Source organism: Gorilla gorilla, chromosome Y (assembly GCF_029281585.2).
Source record: "Gorilla gorilla gorilla isolate KB3781 chromosome Y, NHGRI_mGorGor1-v2.1_pri, whole genome shotgun sequence".
Taxonomy (NCBI): Eukaryota; Metazoa; Chordata; class Mammalia; order Primates; family Hominidae; genus Gorilla; species Gorilla gorilla.
In genome coordinates, this window is record NC_073248.2 from 19,219,500 (window position 1) to 19,245,667 (window position 26,168).

The 26,168-nt window shown below is 38.6% G+C and overlaps 1 pseudogene; it reads left to right on the forward strand.

The window, feature by feature from the left end:
• The first annotated feature begins 903 nt into the window (after positions 1–903).
• Positions 904–26,168, forward strand: part of LOC129530205 (centriole and centriolar satellite protein OFD1-like) — an 812,440-nt pseudogene continuing 787,175 nt past the window's right edge.

Genomic DNA, 26,168 nt, shown 5'->3' on the forward strand with positions numbered 1-26,168 from the left:
TGCCTTCCTCTTATCACAACTGCAAAGAAGACTTCCTGTTTTACTAATCCTCCTCAGCACAGACCCCTTAAGGCTAGAGGATGGTTAGGTCTTTCCCTTCCCATGGGGCCATATCTCAGGCTATCACATGGGGAGAAACATTGGACGATACCTGGTTTTCCTAGGTAGAGGTCCTTGTGGACTTCCGCAGTGTATTGTGTCCCTAGGTACTTGAAATTAGCGAATGGTGATGACTTTTAACAACCATACTTCCTTCAAGAGCTTGTTTAACAAAGCACATCCTGCATAGCCCTAAATCCATTAAACCTTGAGTCAACACAGCAAATGTCTCTGTGAGCACAGTGTCAGGGCTAGGGTTACAGATTAACAGCATCTCAAGGCAGAAGAATTTCTCTTAGTACAGAGCAAAATTGAGTCTCTTATGTCTACTTCTTTCTACATAGATAGAGTTACAGTCTGATCTCTCTTTCTTTTCCCTACAATTTCATTAAGTTGATCTATAATCTGTGATATCTTTTCTTCCTTTTCATTGATTCGGCCAATGATACTTGTTTTTGCTTCACAATGTTTCTTGCACTGTGTTTGTCAGCTCCGTTAGATCATACACGTTCTTCTTTAAACTGGTTGTTTTAGTTCCTGTAACATTTTATCAAGGTTCTTAGCTTCCTAGCATTGGGTTAGAACATACTCCTTTACCACAGAGAATTTTGTTATTACACACCATCTGAAGCCTACTTCTGCCAATTCATCAACCTCCTTCTCCATCCACTTTTGTACCCTTGCTGGGGAGGAGTTGCAATCATTTTGAGGAGAAGAAGCATTCTAATTTTCTGAATTTTCAGCTCTTTTGTGCTGGTTATTCCTATTTTTCATGGATTTATCTACCTGGGATATTTTATGCCGATGGTCTTTGCATTGGGTTTTTGTATGAGCACCCTTTTTGTTGATGTTGATCAGTCTAGCATCTCTTCTGCAGGTCTGCTGGAGTTTGCAAGAGATCTACTTCAGATGCTGCTTTACTGGGTATGACCATCTGAAGTTGCAGAACAGCAATAAGTGGAAGATTTTGCCCTGAGTGGGACCTGACTGGTGCCAGCCAGAGCTCTTCTGTATGAAGTGTCTGTTGAAACCTGCTGGGATGTGTTCCCTAGTAAGGAGGCACAGGGGTAAGGGGCAAAGTTGAAAAGGCAATCTGTCCCTGGGCAGGGCTTGAACACTGTTCTCAGAGATACACTGCTCTCTTCACAACAGGCAGGCAGGAATGTTTAATTCTGCTGCAGTTTCACTCACAGCCATCCCTTTTCCCAGGTTGTCTATCCCAGGGAGATGGGAGTTTTAAGTATAAGCCCCTGACTGGGGCTGCTGCCATTCTTTCAGAAATGACACAATCAGTGAGGTGGAATCTAGAGAGCCAATCTGGCCACAGCTACTTTGCATGCTTCTGCAAACTTCCTGGCAGCTTTCTTAACACTGTTAGGGAAACCCTTATACGTAAGTCTCAGTAATGGTGGTCGGCCCTCTCCCCACCAAGCTTGATCATTCAAGGTTGACTTCAGGCTTTTATGCAGGTAGTGAGAATTTGAAGCCAGTAGATCTCAGCCTGCTGTGTTCCATGTGAATGGGACCTGATGAATGAGACCACTTGGTTCCCTAGCTTCAGCCCCCTTTCCAGGGAAGTGAATGGTTCTGTCCCAGTAAGGTTCCAGGTGCCACTGGGGTACAAAAAAAATCTTTTGCATCTAGCTCAGTATGTGTCAAAGCAGCCACCCAGTTTCATGCTTGAAACCCAGGGTTGTGGTTCTGTAGGCACACTAGAGAATCTCCTGGTCTGTGGGTTGCAAAAACCAGTGAAAAGTGCTGGATACAGGCTTGATGGCACAGCCCGGGATGGCTTCCCTTGGCTATGGGAGGAAGTTTGCAGCCCCTTGCACTTCCTGGGTGAGGCAACAATCACCCTGCTTCTGCTTGCCTTCTGTGGGCCTCACTCAATGTCTAACCAGTCCCAATGAGATGAACTGTGTACTTCAGGTGGAGACACAGAAATCACTTGTCTTTTGTGTTGATCTCACTGGGAGGTGCAGACCAGAGCTGTTCTTTTTCAACCATCTTGCTAGATGCCCACTGTCTTTTATTCTTATTTGAAGTGTGCACTGTTGAAGTTTCCAGAAATTTCACTTGTGGTGTGTAAAAGCAACAATGAAAAGGACAGTGAAAAATATTTTAATAAATTAGTCTCTGTCTTCAAATATCAATCAAAAGAAGTGCCATCTTGTGAAAGGTGAAGAGAAACTAACAGACCAAATACATGTGATTTTACACTTTGTCTGATTTTTGAAAAAGCAGATTCAAGAAGGTAAACCTCCAGAGTTCTAATCTGTATCATGTATTAAGCAATGAAAATATGTACTGAAATTGAAATCAATAGCTTTTTCAATACCCACAGAAACTAGTTTGTACTCCAGAAATTCTTGTTGCTTCTTTGACATCTGTGTGGGTTCAGTCAGGATGGTGGGGAAAATTATCAGATGCAAACCTTCTTGGAAGGCTTTGGGGGTTGGCATAAGCTCCAGTAATAAACTTGGCTAAAGGCAGCCTTTTCCATTTAGTTAAATAAGTTAGAGTAGAAACAAAGGAATATGGGGTGTTTATCTAAATAGCTTGCTTGCTCATGTTGTCCTAAGACTAATCTTGGACTTACCACAGTGATTAATTGCTTTCTAATTGGGAAGTCCACACTGTCATTTACCCTTTAGTGGTGTTGACTTAAAGCCTTGGTCAATTAATCTTTACTTACTAAATGCGAGTCTCACTAGCTGGTAAGGGCCACAGTCAAAACTGTTTACAACACTCTGCCTGGAGTCTTCAAGCAGCCTGATGCTCAGCTGGACTGGCAAAACAGAATATTTGTGTGTCAGTGTACTTTATTCATCCATTTATTCATTGTAGAAATCATGAATTTAAAAAAAAGAGTTTAAATGTGACAATATGTACTAGCATTTTTATTTTTTTTTAGTTTTTACTAAGTAGAGCATAGTGTGTGATCAGTTTTCTGTGGCACAAGACATGCATGCTTATTTTGGCAGCAATTGTGGAATAATGAGAAAACATTAGTAACAAAAAGTGCCAGTCTGAAGAGATCACATATTGTATGATCGCATTTTTATGACATTATAGAAAAGTCTACAGAGAAGGTAAGCAAACCTGTGATGTACAGTGGCTTGTAGGGGGGCAGAGAGTAAGTTGAATAGGGGAACAGGATGTTGGAAAGAGGTACAAATAGACCAGTTAGAATTGAACTGCTTGTGATTTGTGAGGTCATGCTTTGTGTGTGGAAGAGCCAGGAGTGTGCGGTACAAGCATGAATAAAAAGATTCCTACTTAGCCAGGTGTGGTGGCTCAAGCCTGTATTCCCAGCACTTTGGGAGGCTAAAGTGGGTGGATGATAAGCTCTAGAGATCGAGACCATCATGGCTAACATGGTGACATCCTGTCTCTTCTAAAAAGTAGAAAAAAAATTAGCCAGGCATGGTGATGGGCACCTTTAGTCCCAGCTACTCAGGAGGCTGATGCAGGAGAATGGTGTGAAGATGGGAGGTAGAGCTGGCAGTGAGCAGAGGCCGCACCACTTCCCTTCAGCCTGAGCCACAGAGCAAGACTCAATTTCAAAGTAAATAAATAAATAAAATCTTCTACTCCCTCTAGGAGAGACGGGTCTTCTTTCATTCACATGAAACTAATTCAGGACCAGTTCTCAGGAAGACTTTGTTGTATGTAGTAAAAGAAACATAATATAAAATTTACCAATCTAAACATTTGTAGGTGTATAGGTAAGTGGCATTAAGTATGTTCGTGTTATTGTGAAACCATCACCACCATTTCACTTTCTCACCAGCAATGCACAAGGGTTCCATTTTCTCCACATTCTCTCCAACTGTCCTTTTTTCAAAAAAAAAATCACATTCTAGTGGGTAAAAAGTGGTAATATAATTGTGGTTTAGATATTCCTTTACCTAATGGCTAGTGATGTCAAACATATTTTTATGGGCTTATTGATATTGAATTCATCAAGTTTCCTGGGTATGACAGAGAATGCACAGAAAACAAAAGAAAAAATAGATAAATTGACCCTCTTTAAAACTAAAATCTTTCATGCTTCAAAGGACACTACTATCAGGATAGTCAGTAGAAAACCAACAGCATAGGACAAAATATTTGCAAGTCATATATAAAGGTAAGAGCCTAGTGTCTGGCATGTAGGAGAAATTCTTACAATTCAAGAACAAAAAGACAAACAATGCAATTTAAAAAAAAGGAATAGAGAAATTGAAAATATTTTTAAAAAAATATACAAAAAACCACACATAAAAAGTAGCTCAACATCACCCACCTCAGGGAAATGCAAATCAAAGCCACAATAAGACACCACTTTACACCTATTATAATTATTATTATTTAAAAACCATAAACTAAAAAAGTTGACATTGAAATGGAGAAGCACAAAGATAAAATAGTTCATCTGCTGTGGAATAGAGTTTGGTGTTTCTGCAAAAATCTAAACATAGAATTATCCTAGAAACCAGCAAATCCTCCCCAGGTGTATACACAAAAAAATATAAAGCAGGTATTCAAACAAAAACCTGTACACATATATTCATAGCAGAATTATTCACAATAACTAAAACATGGAAAGAAAGCAAACGTCCGCTGACAAATAATAGAAAAACAAAACGTAGTATATCCATACGGTGGAATAATATTTAGCTATAAAAAGGATTGAGACACTCATACTACAATGTGAAGATAGTGCAAACCATTGTGTTTAAACAAGCTAAGCACAAAAGTCACATACTGTATTACATTATTTGTATAAAAATCTCCAGAATAAGTAATTTCATAGGTAAAGAAAGCAGATTGCTAATTGTCAGGAGTCAGAAAGAGGACAGATTGGGTAGTAGTTCTTTAATAGGTAGGGGATTTCCATTTGGGATGAAGAAAATAATTTGGAATTAAATGGTGGTAGAACATGTACTTTCCTGTGTTACTGAATTATATCTTAAAAATCAGTTGAAATATTACGGGAATTTTACCTCAGTAAAAAATATCCTATCCCCAGTATTCCAACATCACACTGAGCTCTCTTTCCATGGTGTCCCCTTAACCCGGGGTTCAAGTACCTGCACAGTCCATAACGGCCTGGGGTCAGGGCAGGCACATTCTGGACACATATTCCAGTTTCTATGTCCACCAGCTCCTAGACCTGTTACCAGTGGAAGGTATCTGAGTTACTGGCAGCAAATCCATCCGGGTCTTTAGCAATGGTGATTCTTGCCTCCTCAGGTGAAAGAATTCAACTGATGGGCATAAAGAAGAAGAAAAAAAAAACCTGAGGCAAGTTTCACAGCAGGAGTGGACATTTATGAAAAAGGTATAGAGCAGGAAAGAATGAAAACGGCACTTGGAAGAGATCCAAATGTGTGACTTGAAGAACAAGTGTAGCCATTAACATTTATTCTGAGACTTTTCAGGCTGGCCTACCTCCAGCAACGGGTGCACTCTTTTCCATGATGCTTCCCTTAGTGTGGGCTGCCCATAGACACAGTTCCCTCCTTACCCTTGGGAAGTGAGTATAGGCAGTGTGTTTAAGCAGTTATTTGTAAGCCCATCTGAGGTTTCCTCCCTTTTTTTGGTGGAGTGACCTCAGAAAGTCATACTCTGCCATTTTGTCTCTTAATGTGCATGCCTGGGTTCACTCACTCAATATGTGAGATTTTGTTGGAAACCATTTTTCCTCCCTGGTGTGTGAGTTTAATTAACACTTTAATGTTACCAGCTGTTGTGAATCAGAAGGAACTTGTATATCACTGGATCCTGTTGCTAAGTTACTATTTTTAGTGAAGAAATATGACAACTGTCCAACCGTCACACAATGGGTGACATTCCTGGTAGGTGGATGGAGAGAACTCTCTCCTGCCCCACTCATCCCTGTTTAACTACCTTTAAAAGACCCACTGGCCATTTCCAGCTCTAGGTCACTTTTTCTCTGCTGTCTTTCCAGAGACCAAGTGATCAGTGAAGCCTCCACAGGGTTTACAAGTTCTTCTGCATCTTGCTCAATTGTATTTCAGACCTCAGCTCATAATACCCATGGGTTATTCCATTTCAATAAAGGGAAATTAACATGTTCTGAGAAGCACCATTTGCAGGTGTCTTGCTCCAGTGAACTCACGGCAACACTGCAAGGTAACAGTAGTCCCACACATAGAGGAAAAGACCAGGATCAGGTGATTGAGTGACTCACTTAAAATCACTCAGCTTCCGAAAAACTCCATACTCAGGTTTCCACCCATGGCCAGGTCTCCAGTTGTCATTTAGAAAAAGTCTATGAGTCACTTGAAAATATGTCCATGCCCCACCAAGTCTTCTTTCCATCAACCAAGATGAGCTCCAAGGACAATGGGTGACAAGACCCACCCAGTCATCTTTCTCCCATTCAGAGTCATTGTAGGTATTTGATACTCATCAGGAACAGTCTCTTATCCCAAAACCCTCTCATACATAGGGTGTTTCAAGGGGAATGTGTTACACATGCATCACAGAAGGCAACTTTAATGAGAGCGTCAGAGTCAGTACATGGAGAATGAGCTGGTGATTCCAAGTGTAAAGGAAGGGTGGTGTGCTAAGAAGTTATCGCCCTGGAGGTGAAGGAGGCAAGAGGTTAGTATGACTAAATCATAGGTAGCAAGAGAGAAAACAGGAAATGGATCAAACTGTTAGGACAAAGATCACTGGTCACTTAGCAAGGTCAACACATACCTAGCATCACATGATGTGGCCAATGCACTCCTGCGAATGAACCATGAGAAATGAAGGCAAGTTCACAGGCCATGTACATAAATAAATATTCATGACATCCTTACACATAATGGTGCCAAACCAGGAGCCCCCAAATGCCCATAAGCAGAATAAGGGTGAACGAGCTGTGGCATATCCACACCATGGCATGTGGCTCATCATGAAAAATAATGGACTGTTGATGCACTCAGAACAGTGTGGCTCTTAAAGTAGTTCTGCTGAATAAAAGAAGCCAGATCAGAACAATTCAGAAAGACCCAAGTACATATTGTATTTACATGTAATTCTATAAAACACCACTACTTTTTAGTGGAAGAAGAAGGTAGGTGGTCGTAGGGTGGCCAGTGAGAGATCATTATTGCTGGGAGTAAGATACGTTTTCATGACCTTCATCACACTTGTAGCCTTGCGGTGAATGGAATACTCACATGGAGAAAATAATCAGTTCTGTCTACCCATGTGCAGTTTACCATATACCGATCGCACATCAATGAAGCTGTTTTTAAATAAGGAATCACAATCCGGAGCTAAGAATAAGGATGGGCAGGATGCCTGAGAAGGCAGGTTCTTTCTTTTTTCAATGCGTGAGTCTGTACATGAGAATTCAGTTGGCCCTGAGCTCAGAAACAGAACAGGTCTGACAGAAAGGCTCACACAGTCCTTCCTTTTGCATGGAAGAGTGACCACCTGACACAGTACCCAGCTGCCCCTTAAGACCTTTACAGGTCAAAGTGACCTTCCTGTCCATGTGTCTGTTTTCTGCTATTTCCTTTTTCATGGAGAAGCTAACATGCCCTCTGATGTAGAGGAAATAATGTTCAAGTTCTAATGTGGACATTCTGGTTCCATCACAGTAGAGAAATGGTTTGCATCTTCTCTGTTCAAGAGAAAGAAAAGGGAAAATCCATGAGCACAATGTCCACAGTTGGGCAAGTAGAGGAAGAGCATCACGATGCCAAGGCAGCAGCAGGGCAACCGAAGATGAAGGTTTCTGCAGAGGAAACAAGGAAGCTTAGGGATTCCCAGAGGAAATTATACTTCCCATGTGTAGGCCCCTGGTTTGAAGGCCAGTTCCTCTTGTCCTAATATGAAATGAGTCTGTGACCATCCCCATTTCCACCTTAGTACTAATTGCACTGGCAAACATGAGTGTCCAACAATTTAAAACACTGAAATAAAAAAGACAAATATGATCAAACAGACAACCCACCTCCAGAGAAATGAGCCTTTAAATTCCTTCTTCCTTCTGGCCCCATGACCTCTATTCAAGGAAAGTTCAAAACCCATGCTCCCTAAAGTCTTGGAGAAGTATAAAATATTGCATCCATAGAAAGTAACCAAATTCAGGAAGATAAGAGGAAAATCCAGAGATTAGGAAAGATAGCTTGAAATTCTCTTAAAATGTGTAGCTTTCAAAAAAAATGGGAGAGAGAATCTGAAATATATTTCAAAAGCACATACAATTAAAAAAATAAATCATAAGAAAACTGTCTAGCTCTCTGGGAGATTTGTTCCAAAGCTGCAGTAGTGAAATAGAATTTCACACGTAAAAACCCAGGGAGGCAATTATAAAAGCTCTGGGAATGACAGATCCACCCCAGGCCTAGAGAGATGTTGGTTGGATGGGAAAGGGAAAAAGGAAGGTGTCCAGCCATGACTTTTCAGATGGGAGATTAGAAATGTGGGAAGACATTAAGGAAGTGATAAAAGTAGACAGTTTAATTTAAAATGGAAAGAAGAAAAGGCAATTAGAAACTCCAAGAAAACAGAAAGCTAAAGACAAAATATCTATTACCCATAGAATACTAAGAAATGTAGGTAAATTCACAATGCCAATATACTCCCTACAAGAGGAAAGTCTCGAGATTGTCTTGTATTGGACTGATGAAATAGATATCTAAATATATATATTCTACAGTTGCTTACAACTTCAACGATCACTAAGAAAGAAACTAAACTCATGATATGCCTACCATTAGCTGAGAGTGGATGAAAGGTCAGGAGTCTAAGAAGCTCAGCCTTCGTCTGTTGTACCTGGTGTTAACAGGTAATTCAGCGCACCAGGATTAGGTGCACATGGTGGCAGCTCCTTCTGTGTAACTCTTGCCTCACTTCTGTATTTTTCAGTCATGTGCATATATTTTTATTTTCAAAATGAAGTATATGAGAAATAATCTGTGGTTTCAGAGACTCTAGGAAGAGTCTTTGTTCCAGCTCTACTGGTTTGAAGCCTAATTAAACACCACAGATTCCAGCAGAAAATCCTGGCTCTACCCCACTTCTGCTCCCTCAAAACAAGAACCAAGTAGTCACAATATCCAGCTCAAAAACTCAATCAAGATCTGTCAAAGGAGATCCACATGTAGGCATCACCAAAGGTGTCAATAGACACAGCCACAGAGGTGTTTGCAGTGTGTGTCATGAAGTCCAGCCCCTAACTGTAGACCAACTGCCGAGTCTGGAAGGAAGCTTCCTTGGAGGATGCTAGTGGTAGAGGCATCAGCCATGATTCAGGTGCAGCCATAGAGAGGTCTAGCATGTTACTGCAAGCAACCAGTGGGCAGAGGAAAGGACGAGAAAAGATGAAGGGGAGGGTGGGAGCATCATGGTCATTCCCCTACTGGTACATCTCGCCACCCTGCAGTGACCTGGGGGACACAGAGGACACCATATTTTTGTGGGCAGAGGCTCTCTCAGGCCAGAGCAGTACTGTGTCCAGAATTCGTGGGTTCTTGGCCTCACTGACTTCAAGAATGAAGCCACGGGCCCTCATGGTGAGTGTTATAGTTCTTAAACATGGTGTGTCCGGAATTTGTTCCTTCTGATGTTCGGATGTGTCCAGTTTCTTCCTTCTGGTGGGTTCGTGGTATCGCAGACTTCAGGAGTGAAGCTGCAGACCTTCATGGTGAGTGTTACAGCTCATAAAGGCAGTGCTGTCCCAAAGAGTGAGGAGCAGCAAGATTTATCTTGAAGAGCAAGAGAAAAATCTTCCACAGTATGGAAGGACACTGAAGCGGGTTGCCACTGCTGGCTTAGGTGGCCAGGTTTTACTCCCTTATTTGGCCTCATCCATGTCCTGCTGATTTTACAGAGCGTTGATTGTTCCATTATACAGAGCTCAGTTTGGTCAATTTTACAGAGTGCTGATTAGTCCATTTTACTGAGAGCTGATTGGTCCCTTTTGACCTGAGTGCTGACTGGTGCATTTACAAACCTTCAGTTAGACACAGAGTGCTGATTGGGGTATTTACAGTCCTTTAGCTAGACACAAAAGTTATCCAAGTCCCCACCCAATTAGCTAGACACAGAGCCCTGAATGGTACAATTACAAACCTTTAGCCTGACACAGAGTGCTTATTGGCGTGTTTACAATCCTTTAGCTAGACAGAAAAGTTCTCCAAGTCCCCACCCACCCAGAAGCCTGGCTTCACCTCTCAGTAAGACCTGGAAAGAAACTGAAGCCAAGCTAAGAATGTGGGTTCCTGTTTCAATTTGGCTACTAGTGGCTGTGGGCTCCAGGATATCACAAATTGCAATGCCTTTACCATTTTCCCTGTGGTTGCAAAGACTTTGTCCAGGCTCTGATTGACCTGGCCACCTTGAAACACTTAATAAAGCCTATTACTGGAAAACGATAATATGTTAGCACTTTATTTACAATGACTTTCAATGAAGTATTGTTCTCCAGTTTTGAAACTAGGAAAACAATTAGCAAGAGCTTACTAGTTATGTGAATAAACGACAGTTTATCCTAAAGAACTATTAGGCAACAGTTGATAAAAAAAGAATTGGCATTTTGTGAATGCTAACTGTGTCTCAATGGTACTCAGGCTTTTGATAACCACTGCCCCTTAACATTTGCAACAGTCCCATGGCAGGTCCTGGCAGCATCCCTACTGTACAGGTGAGATGTCACATGAATCTTTCTAGGGTCACACACCTGGGCAGTGCAGGATCTAAATATAAGCAGGCACATGAGGTGTCAAGAAAGATGCTATAGTCATAATGTTATGTGAAATGAAGGAGCAAATGTGCACATGGTGTGAAGGCCAGCCAAGATGTAGGCCTACCCCACATGTAGACCAGAGCCACAGCTGGCCAACCTATGTACTTCTCTTATCCTTAAAGGATCCTCTTCATCAAAGGAAGATCACAGAGTGCAGGGAGGGTGCTCAAAAGGCACTGATATGTATCAGAAACATGAGAAGAGTAAAACAAAGAAAATAATAAAAATAAACACCCCACAATGATAGCTGGGTTTGTCTTTAGGTGGCAGGCCTGTGTGTCTTGTTCTAAGTTTGTTGTCTCCATTCTCCAAATATATATGTAAATTCAGGTGATGAGTCAGGCTGCAGGAGCAAGAGTAAGGTTAGAGAAAGCTGCTCCCCAAACCTGGCCCGTGACATGGGCTCCTTGCTGGTGGTTTTCTCCTCCCTGGGGTCTGACTTGATCACAGTGACAGGGCCCTGTCATCCCTATGCCCACTCCATGCTCTACTCGCTACTAGATGGTAGAGGGGAACTGAATAGGTGAGATGGTCCCATGGCCCATAGGATGACAGTATCTGGCAGTCAGTGGCTTTCAAATGTTCTTGTCTCCTGGAAAGTCCAAGGCCAAGCCCAGTGGTTGTGATGGTCCTTGAGTGGTCCATTTTATTCATGTCCCTCTACAAGAGATCAGATGGCAGGGGAGGTTTTGTGGGACTCTGAGGCCCAGCCAGAAAATGCTGTCACCACAGGGCCACTCCGATATGGTTTGTTTATCTCTTTTACTGCTTTTAGTCTAAACCAACAATCTGTAATTGGAAAAGAGAGTTTCTCAGGTGCCAGGTGAGTTGGTCTACCCTCTGTGAGACATCCATGGGGAGCCATGGGCAGCTTCTGTGGAGAAAAGTCTTATTGCCTTGAAGTCTGTATGCCCTGAGAGCATAACTGCTCAGCAGCATTCCACAGGTTGCTCAGGGAGATAACACTCCCTTGAAGCAGTAGAGCATAATCAAACATCTTGGCTCTTCCTGAAACCCACTCTGAACTGTTTCAGCCCCGATAATTTAAAGATCTTAAGTAGCTTAGACATACGCCTTTGCTCTAGGAAATTCACAGAAACTGCCACCAGTATACATCTTATTGAATGACTCATGATTTCTCCTTCAATGACTAATCCTTTTCCTCATCCCTTCCTCATCCTCACAACTGCCCTGAGAACAAAGAGCTTGTAAACCAATAAATTGGGTGGAGCCCTAGAGATCTGGGCTGTAAGCAAGCCTCCTATGCTCCAGACCCCTGGACCCATCTTTTAAGCAGTTATTCTGTCTCTTTCCAACTCATTTGTCTCTGCCAGTATTGGGGTACCCATCAGGTGGTGTGGGGCTGGCTTCCCCAACACTAACCTGCGACATTCCAAATATTAGTGCTTGTGTTGTTTCTCAAATCAACTGACCAAGACCTCCTCTGGTGACACAATGCACTTTTCTCCAGCCAAAGACCTGACCCTGCCACACAGTGACCTTGAAATGTAGAGGGGCAACCACAACACACCTTGGGCCAGTCCTGAGCCTCATGTCCCTGGTTTAAGTGATCTCACAGCCAGCTGATTGAAAGGGACAGGGAAGTGGGTGAAGAAAACCCTGCAATTCACGTTTATCTGTAATACAGGTTTAAAGTATGTGTTCAACAAAACTGGATGTATGAGCACTTAAATAGAGAATTTACCTTGGGCCAAGCACAGTAGCTCATGCCTGTAATCCTAGCACTTTGAGAGGCTGAGGGGGGCAGATCACAATGTGATGAGATCAAGATCATCCTGGCAAACATGGTGAAACCCCATCTCTACTAAAAATACAAACAATTAGCCAGGCGTGGTGGCAGGTGCCTGTAGTCCCAGCTACTTGGGAGCCTGAGGCCGGAGAATGACATGAACCCAGGTGGCGGAGCTTGCAGTAAGACTGAATCATGGCACTGCACTGCAGCCTGAGTGACAGAACGAGACTCTATCTAAAAAAAAAATTACCTTTAAAAATGCATCCTATTTATTTTTATGAGGGTGTTCCAAGATGGTTAAATAGGAACAGCTCCAGTCTGCAGCTCCCAGCATGATCGACACACAAGGTGAGTGACTTCTGCATTTCCAACTGAGGTACCTGGTTCTTCTCATTGGGACTGGTTGGACAGTGGGTGCAGCCCATTGAGGGAGAGCTAAAACAGGTTGGGGAGTCACCCCACCTGGGATGCAAAAGGGATCAGGAGATTTCCCTTTCCTAGAAAAGGGAAGTTGTGACAAACTACTTGGAAAAACAGGACACTCCCACCCAAATGCTGCACTTTTCCCAAGGTCTTTGCAACTGGCAGACAAAAAGATTCTCTCCCATGCCTTGCTTGGTGGGTCCCACACTCACAGAGCCTTGGTAACTGCTAACACAGCATTCTGAGATCAAGCTCCGAGGTGGCAGCCTAGCTGGTAGAGGGACAGCCATCATTGTTAAGGCTTGAGTCGGTAAACACAGCAGCCAGGAAGCTCAAACTAGGTGGAAACCACCACAGCTCAACAAGGCCTACTGCCTCAAGACTCCACCTCTGTGGGCAGGGGATAGCTGAAAAAAAGGCAGCAGACAGCTTCTGCAGACTTAAACGTCTCTGTCTGACAGCTCTGAAGAGGGCAGTGGTTCTTCTAGAATGCTGTTTGAGTGCAGAGAATGGACAGACTGCCTCCTGAAGTGGGTCCTTGATCCCCATGTAGCCCAACTGGGAGACACCTCCAAGTAGGGGTCAACAGACACCTCATATAGGTGGCAGCTCCTTTGGGATGAAGCTTCCAGAGAAATGATCATGCATCAATATTTGCCGTTCTGCAATATTTGCTGTTCTGCAGCCTCTGCTGGTGATGCCCAGGCAAACAGAATCTGTATCGAAACTCCACAAAATTCCAACAGACCTGCAGATGAAGGATCTGACTGTTTGAAGGAAAACTAAGAAACAGAAAGGAATAGCAGCAACATCAACAAAAAGGTCATCTATGCAGAACCCCATCTGTAGATCACCAACTTCAAAAATCCAAGGTAGATAAAACCACAAAGATGGGGAGAAATTAGAGCAGAAATGCTGAAAATTCTAAAAATGAGAGCACCTCTTCTCCTCCAAAGGATTACAGCTCCTCACAAACAACAGAACAAAACCTGATGGAGAATCACTTTGATAAGTTGACAGAAGTAGGCTCCAGAAGGTCAGCAATAACAAACTTCTCCAAACTAAAGTAGCATGTTCAAAACCATCACAAGAAAGCTATAAACCTTGAAAAAAGACTAGATGAAAGGCTAACTCGAATAAACAATGTACAGAATACCTTACATGACTTAATGGAGTTGAAAACCATGGCACAAGGACTTTGTGACACATACCACAAGCTTCAGTAGCTGATTCAATCAAGTGGAAGAAAGGATATCAGTGACTAAAGATTACATTAATAAAATAAAACAAGAAGACAAGGTTAGACAAAACACAGCAAAAAGAAATAAACAAAGCCTCAAAAGATATAGAACTAAGTGAAAAGACCAAATCTACATTTGATTGGTGTACCTGAAAGTGATGGAAAGAATGGAACCAAGCTGGAAAACAATCTTCAGGATATCATCCAGGAAAACTTCCCCAACCTAGCAAGATAGGCCAACATTCAAATTCAGGAAATACAGAAAAAACCACCAAGACATTGCTCGAGAAGAGCAACCTGAAGACACATAATTGTCAGGTTCACCAAGGTTGAAATGAAGGAAATAGTATTAAGGGCAGCCAGAGAGAAAGGTTGAGTTACCCACAAAGGTAAGCCCATAACACTAACAGCGAATCTCTTGGCAGAAACCCTAGAAGCCAGAAGAGAGTGGGGACCAACATTCAACATCTTTAAAGAAAAGAATTTTCAACCCAGAATTTCATATCCAGCCAAACTAAACTTTGTAAGTGAAGGAGAAATAACATCCTTTACAGAGAAGCAAATTCTGAGAGATTTTGTCACCACCAGGCCTGCCTTACAAGAGCTCATGAAGGAAGCACTAAACTTGGAAAGAAACAATTGGTACCAGCCAGTGCAAAAACATGACAAATTGTAAAGACCATCAATGCTATGAAGAGACTGCATTAATTAACGGGCAAACTACCCAGCAAACGTCATAACGACAGGATCAAATTCACAGATAACAATATTAACCTTAAATGTAAATGGGCTAAATGCCCCAGTTAAAAGACACAGACTGGCAAATTGCATAGAGTCAAGATGAATCAATGTGCTGTATTCAGGAGACCCATCTCGTATGCAATGATGCACATAGGCTCAAAATAAAGGGATGGAAGAAGATCTACCAAGTCTATGGAAAGCAAAAACAAAAAACAAAAAAACAAAAACAAACAAACAAAAAAAAAACAGAGAAAAAGAAAGCAGGGGTTGCAATCCTAGTCTGATAAAACAGATATTTAACCAACAAAGATCAAAAGATACAAAGAAGACCATTACATAATGATAAAGGGATCAATTCATGAAGAAGAGCTAAGTATCCTAAATATGTATGCATCCAATACAAGAGCACCCAGATTCATAAAGCAAGTCCTTAGAGACTTACAAAGAGATTTAGACTCCCATGCAATCATAATGGGAGATTTTAACACCTCACAGTCAGTATTAGACAGATCAATAAGACAGAAGATCAACAAGGATATTCAGGACCTGAACTCAGGTCTGCAATAAGCAGACCTAATAGATATCTACAGAACACATCACACTTATTCTAAAATTGACTAAGTAACTGGAAGTAAAACACTCCTCAGCAAATGTAAAAGAACAGAAATCACAGCAAACTGTCTCTCAGACCACAGTGCAATCAAATTAGAACTGAGGATTAAGGAATTCACTGAAAACTTCACAACTATGTGAAAACTGAGCAACTTGCTCCTTAATGACTGCTGGGTAAGAAACGAAATGAAACCAGAAACAAAGATGTTCTTTGAAACCAATGAGAAAAACGACACAATGTACCAGAATCTCTGGGACACATTTAAAGTAGTGTGTAGAGGGAAATGTGTGGCACTGAACACACAAGAAAAAGCAGGAAAACTGACACCCTAACATCACAATTAAAAGAACTAGCAAAGCAAGATCAAACAAAATCAAAAGCTTGGAGAAGGCAAGAAATAACTAAGATGAGAGCAACACTGAAAGAGATAGAGACAAAAAAAAAACCTTCAAAAAATCAATGAAATCAATAACTGCTTTTTTGAAAAGGCCAACCAAATTGATAGACCACTATCAAGACTAATAAAGAAGAAAAGAGAGAAGAATCAAATACATGCAATAAAAATGATAAATGGGATATCACCACCGACCCTACAGAAATACAAACTACCATCAGAGTAAACTGTAAACACCTCTACGCAAATAAACTAGAAAATCTAGAAGAAATGGATAAATTCCTGGACAAACAAACCCTCACAAAGCAAAAGTAGGAAGAACTGGATCTCTAAATAGACCAATAACAGGCTCTGAAATTGAGGAACTAATTAATAGCCTACCAACCAAAAACAAAAGTCCAGGACCAGTTTAATTCAGAGCTGAATTCTACCAGATGTACAAAGAGGAGCTGGTACCATTCCTTCTGAAACTATTCCAATCAATAAAAAATAAGAAATCATCCCTGACTTATTTTATGAGGCCAACATCATTCTGATACCAATAAAAAAAAGAGAATTTTAGACCAATATCCCTGAAGAACATCAATGCAAAAACCCTCAATAAAATACTGGCAAACAGAATCCACCACCACATCAAAAATCTTCTCTACCATGATCATGTAAGCTTCATCCCTTGGATGCAAGTCTGGTTCAACATACACAAATCAATAAATATAATCCATCACATAAGCAGTACCAATGACGAAAACCACATGATTATCTCAACAGATGCAGAAAAGCCTTCAACAAAATCCAATAGCCCTTCATGCTAAAAACTCTCAATAAAGTAGGTATTGATAGAAATGTATCTCGAAATAATAAAAGTTCCTTGTGACAAGCCCACAGCCAATATCATACTGAGTGGGCAAATACTGGAAGCATTTCCTATGAGAAGCAGCACAAGACAAGGATGCCTTCTCTCAACAAGGATGCTCACTTCTATTCAACATAGTGTTGGAAGTTCTGGCCAGGGCAATCAGACAAGAGAAAGAAATAAAGAGTATTCAATTAGGAAATGAGTAAGTCAAATCATCCCTGTTTTCTGATGACATGATTGTATATTTAGAAAACCCTGTCATCTCATCCCAAAATCTCCTTAAGCTGATAAGCAACTTCAATAAAGTCTCAGGATACAAAAATAAATGTGCAAAAATGACAAGCATTCCTATACACCATTAACAGACAAACAGAGAGCCAAATCATGAGTGGATTCCCATTCGAAATTGCTACAAAGAGAATAAAATATGTAGGAATGAAACATACAAGGGATGTGAAGGACCTGTTCAAGGAGAACAACAGACCACTGTTCAACGAAATAAAAAAGGACACAAACAAATGGAAGAATATTCTATGATCATGGATAAGAAGAACCAATATCTTGAAAATGGCCATTGTGCCCAAAGTAATTTGTACATTCAAGGTCATCCCCATCAAGCTAACAAAGACTTCTTCACAGAATTGGAAAAAACTACTTTAAAATTCATATGGAACAAAAAAAAGCCCACATTGTCAAGACAATCCTAAGCAAAAAGAACAAAGCTGTAGGCATCACGCTACCTGACTTCAAACTATACTACAAGGCTACAGTAACCAAAACTGCATGGTTACTTCAAACTATACTACAAGGCTACAGTAACCAAAACTGCATGGTTACTGCAGTTTTCAAAACAGATACATTGACCAATGGATCAAAAGAGAGGCCTCAGAAATAAAAACACACATCTACAATCATCTTATCTTTGACAAACCTGACAAAAAGAAGAAATGGGGAAAGGAGTCCCTGTTTAATAAATGGTGCTGGGAAAACTGGATGGCCATTTGTAGAAAGTTGAAACTGCATCCCTTAATTACACCTAACACAAAAATTAATTCAAAATGGATTAAAGACTTAAATATTAGACCTAAAGCCGTAAAAACCCTAGAGGAAAACCTAGCCAATACCATTCATGACATAGGCAATGGGCAAGGACTTCATGACTAAAACACCAAAAGCAATGGCAACCAAAGCTAAAATAGACAAATGAAATCTAATTCAACTAAAGAACTTCTGCACAGCCAAAGGAACTACATTTGAATGAACAGGAAAGCTACAGAATGGGAGAAAATTTTTGCAATCTACCCATCTGACAAAAGACTGACATTCAGAATCTACAAAGAAACCAAATTTACATGAAAAAAATTTCACCAAAAAGTGGACAAAGTATATGAACAGATACTTCTCAAAAAAAAACACATCTGAGTGGCCAACAGACACATGAAACAATGTTCATCATCACTGGTTATCAGAGAAATGCAAATCAAAACCAAAATGACACAACATCTGACACCAATTAGAATGGCAATCATTAAAAAGTCAAGAAACAACAGATGCTGGAGTGGATGTGGAGAAACAGGCATGCTTTTACACTGTTGGTGGGAGTGTAAATTACTTCAACCATTTTGGAAGACAGTGTGGAAATTCCTCAAAGATCTAGAACTAGAATTACCATTTGATCCAGCAATCTTTTTACTGGATATATACCCAAAGAATTATAAATCATGTTACTATAAAGACACATGCACACATAGGTTTATTGTGGCACTATTCACAATACCAAAGACTTGGAACCAATCCAAATGTCCATCAATGATAGACTGGATTAAGAAAATGTGGCACATATACACCTTGTAATACTATGCAGCCATAAAAATGGATGAGTTTATGTCCTTTGCAGGGACATGGATTAAGCTGGAAGCCATCATTCTCAGCCAACTATCACAATGCCAGAAAACCAAACACTGCGTGTTCTCATTCATAGGTGGAAATTTTGAACAGTGAGATCACTTGGACACAGGGCAGGGAACATCACACACTGGGTCCTGTCTGGGGGTGGGGAGTGGGGGGCTTGGGAAGGGATAGCATTAAGAGAAATATCTAATGTAAATGATGAATTGATGGGGGCAGCAAAGCAACATGGCACATGAATACGTATGTATTAAACCTGCCTGTTGTGCACATGTACCCTAGAACTTAAAGTATAATAAATAAATAAATAAATAAATAAATAAATAAATAAATAAATAAATAAATAAATAAATGCATCCTATTATGTGCATTTCATGTGTACTACATGATGCTATGGGATGCATTTTGATATTTCAAAGGCTACTATACTGAAGCAAATTAACATGTTTGCAATCTCACATAGTTACTGCTATAGTTTGGATATTTGCCTTTACAAACTACACGTTGAAATTTGATCCCCAGTGTTGGAGGTGAGGTTGAGTGGCAGATGCTTGGTTCATGAGGGTGGATCCCTTATGAAGAGTTTGGTATCATTCTTGTGATAAGGAGGGAGATCTTGTTCTATTAGCTTTTGAAAATGGATTAAAAAAAAAAGGCTGGCATCACCCTCCCTCACAAAAATATTGTGATATTACACAATATTTTTCTCTCTGTGTTTAGTTGATTTCACTTAGCATATTTTCCTCCAAGGTCATCATGTTTTGGCAAATGGCAAGATCTCACTCTTGTTCAGGGCTAAATAGTACTTCATTATACTGGACAATAAGATTTTTTTCATATCTTAGCTATGTTAATAATGCTGCAATGAACATTAGAGTACAGATACCTCTATGAGGTAGTGATTCCCTTTGTTTATATCCCTAAAGGAAGAGTTGGTGAGGCATATGGTTGTTCTATTTTTAATTTTCCAGAAACCTCCATATCAGTTTTTATAATGGCTGTACATCACCAACAACACTCTTCAAGAGTCTCATTTTCTCTACATCCTAGCCAACATTTGTGATCTTTTGAGTTTTTGATAATAGCCATCCCGATGTGAGTTATGTAATGTCTCAAAGTACTTTTGATTTAAAATTTTCTGATGATTAATGATGTCAAATATGTTTTAAATACCTGTTGCCCATTTTTGTGTTCCTTGGAGAAATGTTAATTCAGAGCTTTTGCCCATCTTTTAGTGTGTTTATTTGTTTTCCTACTATTGAGTTGTACAAGTTCTTTATAAATTTTAGATTTTAACCCATCATCAGATATGTAGCTTGAAAACACTTTTCCAACATTTAGTCTATTTTTATTTTGTTGATTGTTTCCTTTACTGTGCAAACGCTTTTTCATTGAATGTAGTCTTGCTCATTTATTTTCAACACATCCTCAGTTGATTTTTGTGTATGATGTAAAATGTGGGTCCAATTTTGTTCTTTTGCATGTGGAAATCTAGTTTTCCCAGCACTGCTCATAGGAGAGATGATCCCCTTCTATCATATCATTTTGTTGCACAATTCAAAAATTAATTGACTATATAAGCTTGGGTTTATTTCTGGACTCTCTGCTCTGTTCATTTGGCCAGGATTCCATGTTCATGCCAGTTGCAAATAAGGTAGGGTGATTCCTCCTACTTCATTTTTCTTTATTAAGAATTGTTTTGACAATTTAAAGACTTCCAGATTGCTATATAAATTTTATATTTTGTTTTCTATTTCTATGAAGAATGCCATTGAAATTTTGATTGGCTAGCATTGAATCTGTGTATTGCTTTGGATGCTAAAAACATTTTAACAATATTAACTCTCCCAATCCATAAGCATGGACCACATTTCCATTTATTTGTGTCTTCTTCAATTGCTTTTATCAACATTTAATCGTTTTCAGTGGAGACATCTTTTACTTTCTGGATAAATTTTTTCTTAAGAATTTAACTTCTTTGATATGCTTATAAAAGAGAAGAGTTTCTTTATTTCTTTTTCAGTTAGGTAACTATGTGTACAATGACTTTACTAAATTTATTCATTACTTATAAAAGTTTCCTAAATAGAATATTCGAACTGTTTATACATATAGGAGTCTGTCATCTGCAAATAGAGATAACTTTATTTCTTGCTCTGTAATTTGTCTGCCTTTCATTGTCTTTTTCTTATCCGATTACTCTTGCCAGTACTTTCAGAACTATGTTAAATACAAGTGAGGAGAGTGGGCATCCTCGTGTTGTACCAGATCTCTTTGGAAAACCATCAATTTTTCCTTGTTAATGATAAAGTTAGCTTTTCCTTTTTTTCTTAAATGGCCTTTATTACAAAAAAAAACTTTATTTCTATACTTAAACTGTTGAGGGTTTTTTAATCAAGAAAGATTGTTGGGATTTTCCAAAGTGTTTTCCACATTAATTGGGATGTATACATGCTTTTAATCTTTTATTCTGTTAATGTGATGAATCACATTGATTTATTTGTATACATAACCAGCCTTGCATGCCAGGGATGTAAAATCTTGGCCATGATGTATAATATTTTTGGCATGTTGTTGGATTCAGATTGCTAATATTTTATCAGGGATTTTTGGTCCAATGTTTAGCAGAGGTAATGGCCTATAGTTCTCACTTCTCATGATGTTTTTGTTTGCCTTAGTATGAAGATGATATAGGTCTCATAAAAAAAAATTGGAAGTATTACATTTAACTGCTTTTTTTGAAGACTTTGAAACATATTAATATTCTTTTCTGAAAATATGGTAGAATTTATCTCCAAAGCCCTTTGTTTCTTACCTTTTCTTTGTTGGAAAGCTTTATAAAATCACTCCTCATCCATCATTTGTAATTGTTTTGTTTGTTTTTTGTAATTTCTATAATTTAATTTTTTATTGTTTTTTGGTCATATTTTTCTTCATCTAGCTATGTTTGCTTTGCTTCTGTTTTAATTATTATGTTATTTATTGTGTTAATTTTGAATTTAGTTGTTTTGTCTTCTAATTCAGTAGGTACAATGAGATGTTGCTTATTTGGAATCTGTATCTTTTTTTTAATGCATGCACTTACTGCTATAATCTTCCATCATAATAGTGCTTCACTGAACATCATAGGTTTAGGTATGTTGTGTTTCCATTGTCATTTATCTGAAGATATTTATACATTTTCATTTTTATTTTTCATCAATGGGTTATTTAGGAGCAATATTTTAAAAATGTTCTTGTGTTCATGATTTTTTTTCAAGATTCATCCTGCTACTGATTTTTGGTTTGCTACTATGATGGCCTGAAACAATATTAAATATGTTTTCAGCCATCTTAATTTTGTTAAGACTTGTTAAATATCTGTCAAGTTTATCTATTCCTTGTTGCAGTTGATGTACTGAAATTTCCTACTGTTATTTTATTTGCTATGTACTATTTTACGTACTATTATTTTATTTACTGTTTTTTTCATTTCTATTTATCTTTGCTTTACATATTTAGGTGCTCCAATGTTGAGTGCATATGTGTGTATATATGACAGTTGTATACTTTTGATGAATTGATTGCTTTATCATTAAATGCTGACATTTTCAGTCTTATGACATGTTTTCACTTGAAATCACTTTTATCAGATATGAGTATAGCCACCTCTAATATTTTTATTCACATTTTCATAGGTTAACTTCTTCTATTCCTTCATTTTCAGCCAATGTTTGTCCTTAAAGATTAAGTGGGTCTCGTAGTTAAAATGTAGTTGAATCTCATTTTTAAAATCCATTTGGTCACTCTATGTCTTTTAGTTGCATAATTTAATTCATTTACATTCAAGATAATTATTGATAAGTAAGTTCTTACTACTGTTATCTTGTTAGTTGTTTTCTGATTGAGTCAGAAAACAAGAAAAAATCTGATTGATTATTTCCTTTCTTCCTCTGATGTCTGCTTTTAAATGTTTAGCATTTAAATATTTTCAGTAGTGCTAAGCTTTAATTCCTTTGTATTTATCGTTGGTTTTGCTGCTGTACTTTTTGATGGCTATTAAAGGCTCAGAGAAAACATCTTATAGTTAATAATCAACTAGTTTAAGCTGAAAATTTTGTGACATAAAAACTCTAGACTTTTACCCTTTCTTCCAACTATGTTTTTGACGTCACAATTTATATTTTTAATTCTGGGTCTTCCTTAAAAACCTATCGCTGACAAGTCTTTTGCCGAATGATTTCAAACTCCTCCAATTTTTGTTTGCCAGTATTGCTTTCAGAATTTTCTTTATTTCTCGGCCTTTGAGAGTTAGATTCTTATTTGTTGTGGGGTAGTTTTATGGGGTATTAAAGTTTTTTGTAGTCTAGGATTTTTCTGAAGCTGTATAAGTAGCTGTTTCTCAAATTTTTGAAAGCTGTAATTATTCATGTAAATCTGCTGTATATACCTTCCTCTTGCTAAGCTCTTCCATGAATAGTGCTAAATCTTCGATTTGCTTATTTTAGGTAATTTTTATATCATGTAAATGTTCTATTTTTTATTGTTTTTGTGTTTCATTGTTTGTTCGTTTCCTAATAACCTGTGTTAATTTTCTTTTCTTTTCTTTTCTTTTTTTTTTTTTTCCTTTGAGACAAAGTGTCACTGTGTTGCCCAGGCTGGAGTTCAATGGCACGACATTAACTCACTGCAACATCTGCCCACCAGGTTCGAGTGATTCTCCTCTCTCAGGCTCCTGATTAGCTGGGATTAGAGGTGTGCACCACTATGCCCAGAGAATTTTTTGTATTCTTAGTAGAGCCTGAGTTTCACCATGATGTCCAGACTGGTCATGAACTGCCAACCTCAAGTGATCAAACCATCACAGCTTCCCAAAGTGCTGTGATTACAGTCATGAGCTAGCACACCTGGCCCTAATAATTCATTTTAAAGCTAATCATTCTTTATTCTGTTGTTGAAAGCCTTTTGAATTTTTTACTTCAGAAAATATAGTTCTCAGTTCCAGAAATTTTTTTATTTTTAAATTAATTAAGTCCATTTTTAAAAATTTCTTTCAGAAGTATATCAGTTCCTTTTCTCTGCTGTTTTAGAGATCTGAGTTTCCTGAAAACTGGTATTTTGAATTCTTGATCACATAACCACTGGTAGCCATCTCATTAATTAGCGCTGGTCAATGGTTTATGGCTTTGTCCATTTAAGGAGGTTACAGTTTCTTGTTTGGTGTTATTTATTGTGGTTATATAACTATATATTTTTATTGAAAGACTAGTTATTTAGTCCTTTGTTTTCTCTGTCTTAGTTTGCATTTTATTGTATATGATAGCTTTGAGTTTTCTTTAACACATAACCATTGTTGGGGTTTTGTTTACTTGCTTTGGGCTAGCTCAGTGCCTCTGTTTTGGCAGTAGATGTTGCCTTAATCCCAGGTGTGTCTCAGCTTTAACAAACTTTGAAACAGTCAGTCTCCTATCTGAGAGATCTTGAAGGTGATCTATAGGATCTGTGGGAAAGCAGTCTATAGGTTTGTGATCAAGGAAATTATGAAATATACCTCTACCCCATGGTAATGCTGCACCAGCACTTGGGTTTGGCATCTCCTGTGACTGAGATATCCAGGCTGGAGATGGGAGTCCTGCCTTTCTACTTTGTCTCTTTGAGTTACTCACAAGGCTTCCTTGGGTTAAGGCAGGAATAGATCTCCTGCCAGGGAATCCAAAGTCATGGGGAAGCTGGTCATCCACTTCAACTTTATTTTATCCAGTGTGGTAATCATGAGTCAGAGGAGTTTTGTTTTTTGTTTTTTTGTTTTCCACACTTGGTTGCCAGCTGACTAGGGGAAGTGTGTCATGAATATAAAAGGCAAACTTTCTTACCATCTGCCTGGTTCCTTCACTTTTCTGTCACCCTAGGAGCTGCTCATTATCATATTTGGGCTCTGCATTATTGCTGGTAATAATCTCAGCACTGTGTACTTGGTTTTGGTTTTTCTGTGTGTGTTCTTTGGGGTTAGTGTTGGGGGCCAATGATGGCAGCTTCCTTTACTAGGCCATTTTTTTTTTTTTTTTGTAAAAGTACTCTCCTCTACTTTGCACATTTTCTGCTTCCTTGTGTGTAAATTTATGTTAGAAATTTTACATTTCTTCTTATTTATCTATATGTTTACATGTGTATATTTCACAACATTGATTTAGCTGCATTTCAGAAGTTTTAGTATGTTTTAATTTTTTATTTATCTGCAAAAATTATTTAATTCCTTGCAGATTCTTCAGTTAATCACAGGTTGTTGAAGAGTGTAATTTTTAGTTACCAACATTATATATTTTTCAGTTTTTAAAAAATGAGTCTTGGCCAGGAGTGGTGTCCAAGACTAATCTGTTCATTTTTGTTTTATATATCCTGAGAATATGTTATTAGATATATACATAAGTATTGTATCTTCTTGATGAATTAAACAAAAATTTTGATATTTGTATAGTTTTTCCAGCTCTAATTTGGTCACTGTTTGCATTATTTTTTTCCTCACCTTTAAAACACTGAAAATGTTACTCTGCTGATCTTTGACATTTAACTGGATTTTAGTTTATTTGGATGGAAAGCAATTGCTGACAAGAATTTATTTTCCTATTTGTGTCATTTTTTCTACTAGTTTTGTTGTTGTTATTATTCTTCTATTTCCCCAAAACTGTTCAATTTGCATTTGATTGTTTTTCTAGGGTACCATTTTGACTTCCACGTTTCTCTTCAGTATATTTGAACAGTATTTTTCTTAGTGATTATTAATGGTATTATAATTAATATCTTAACTTTGTAATTATGTAATGTGAATTATAAAAACTGAGTGTTGATATTATACAAAAATCATTTACCTATACTACTCTCCGTAACTTCCTATTTTATTATCAAAAATTGTTTGTTATACAATAAGTGAGAACAACACAGATATGTAATTATTGTTTTATTCTTTATTATTTCTTTATCTTATTTTACTTTATTGAGACAGAGTTTCAGTCACACAGGCTAACCCTTGTTCACTACAGCCTCAAGCTCATGGGCTCAAGGGATCCATGCACCTGGGACACAAGTGCATGCCACCATAGCTGGATAATTTTGTGTATTTTCTGTAGACACAGAGTCACACTTTGTTGCCATGGCTGGTCTCAAACTCCTGTGCTCAAGGAAATCTCCCACATTGGTTGGTATTACATTTGTGAGATACTGTGGCTTACCTCTTGTCATTTAAATCTAGTAGAAAAATAAAGTTGCAGAATCCCCAAATACAATAATATTGGCTTTTCTATTTCCTGGTGTAATTACTTTTCTTCTTCTTCTTCTTATTGTTATACTCTAAGTTTTAGGGTACATGTGCACAACGTGCAGGTTTGTTATATATGTATACATGTGCC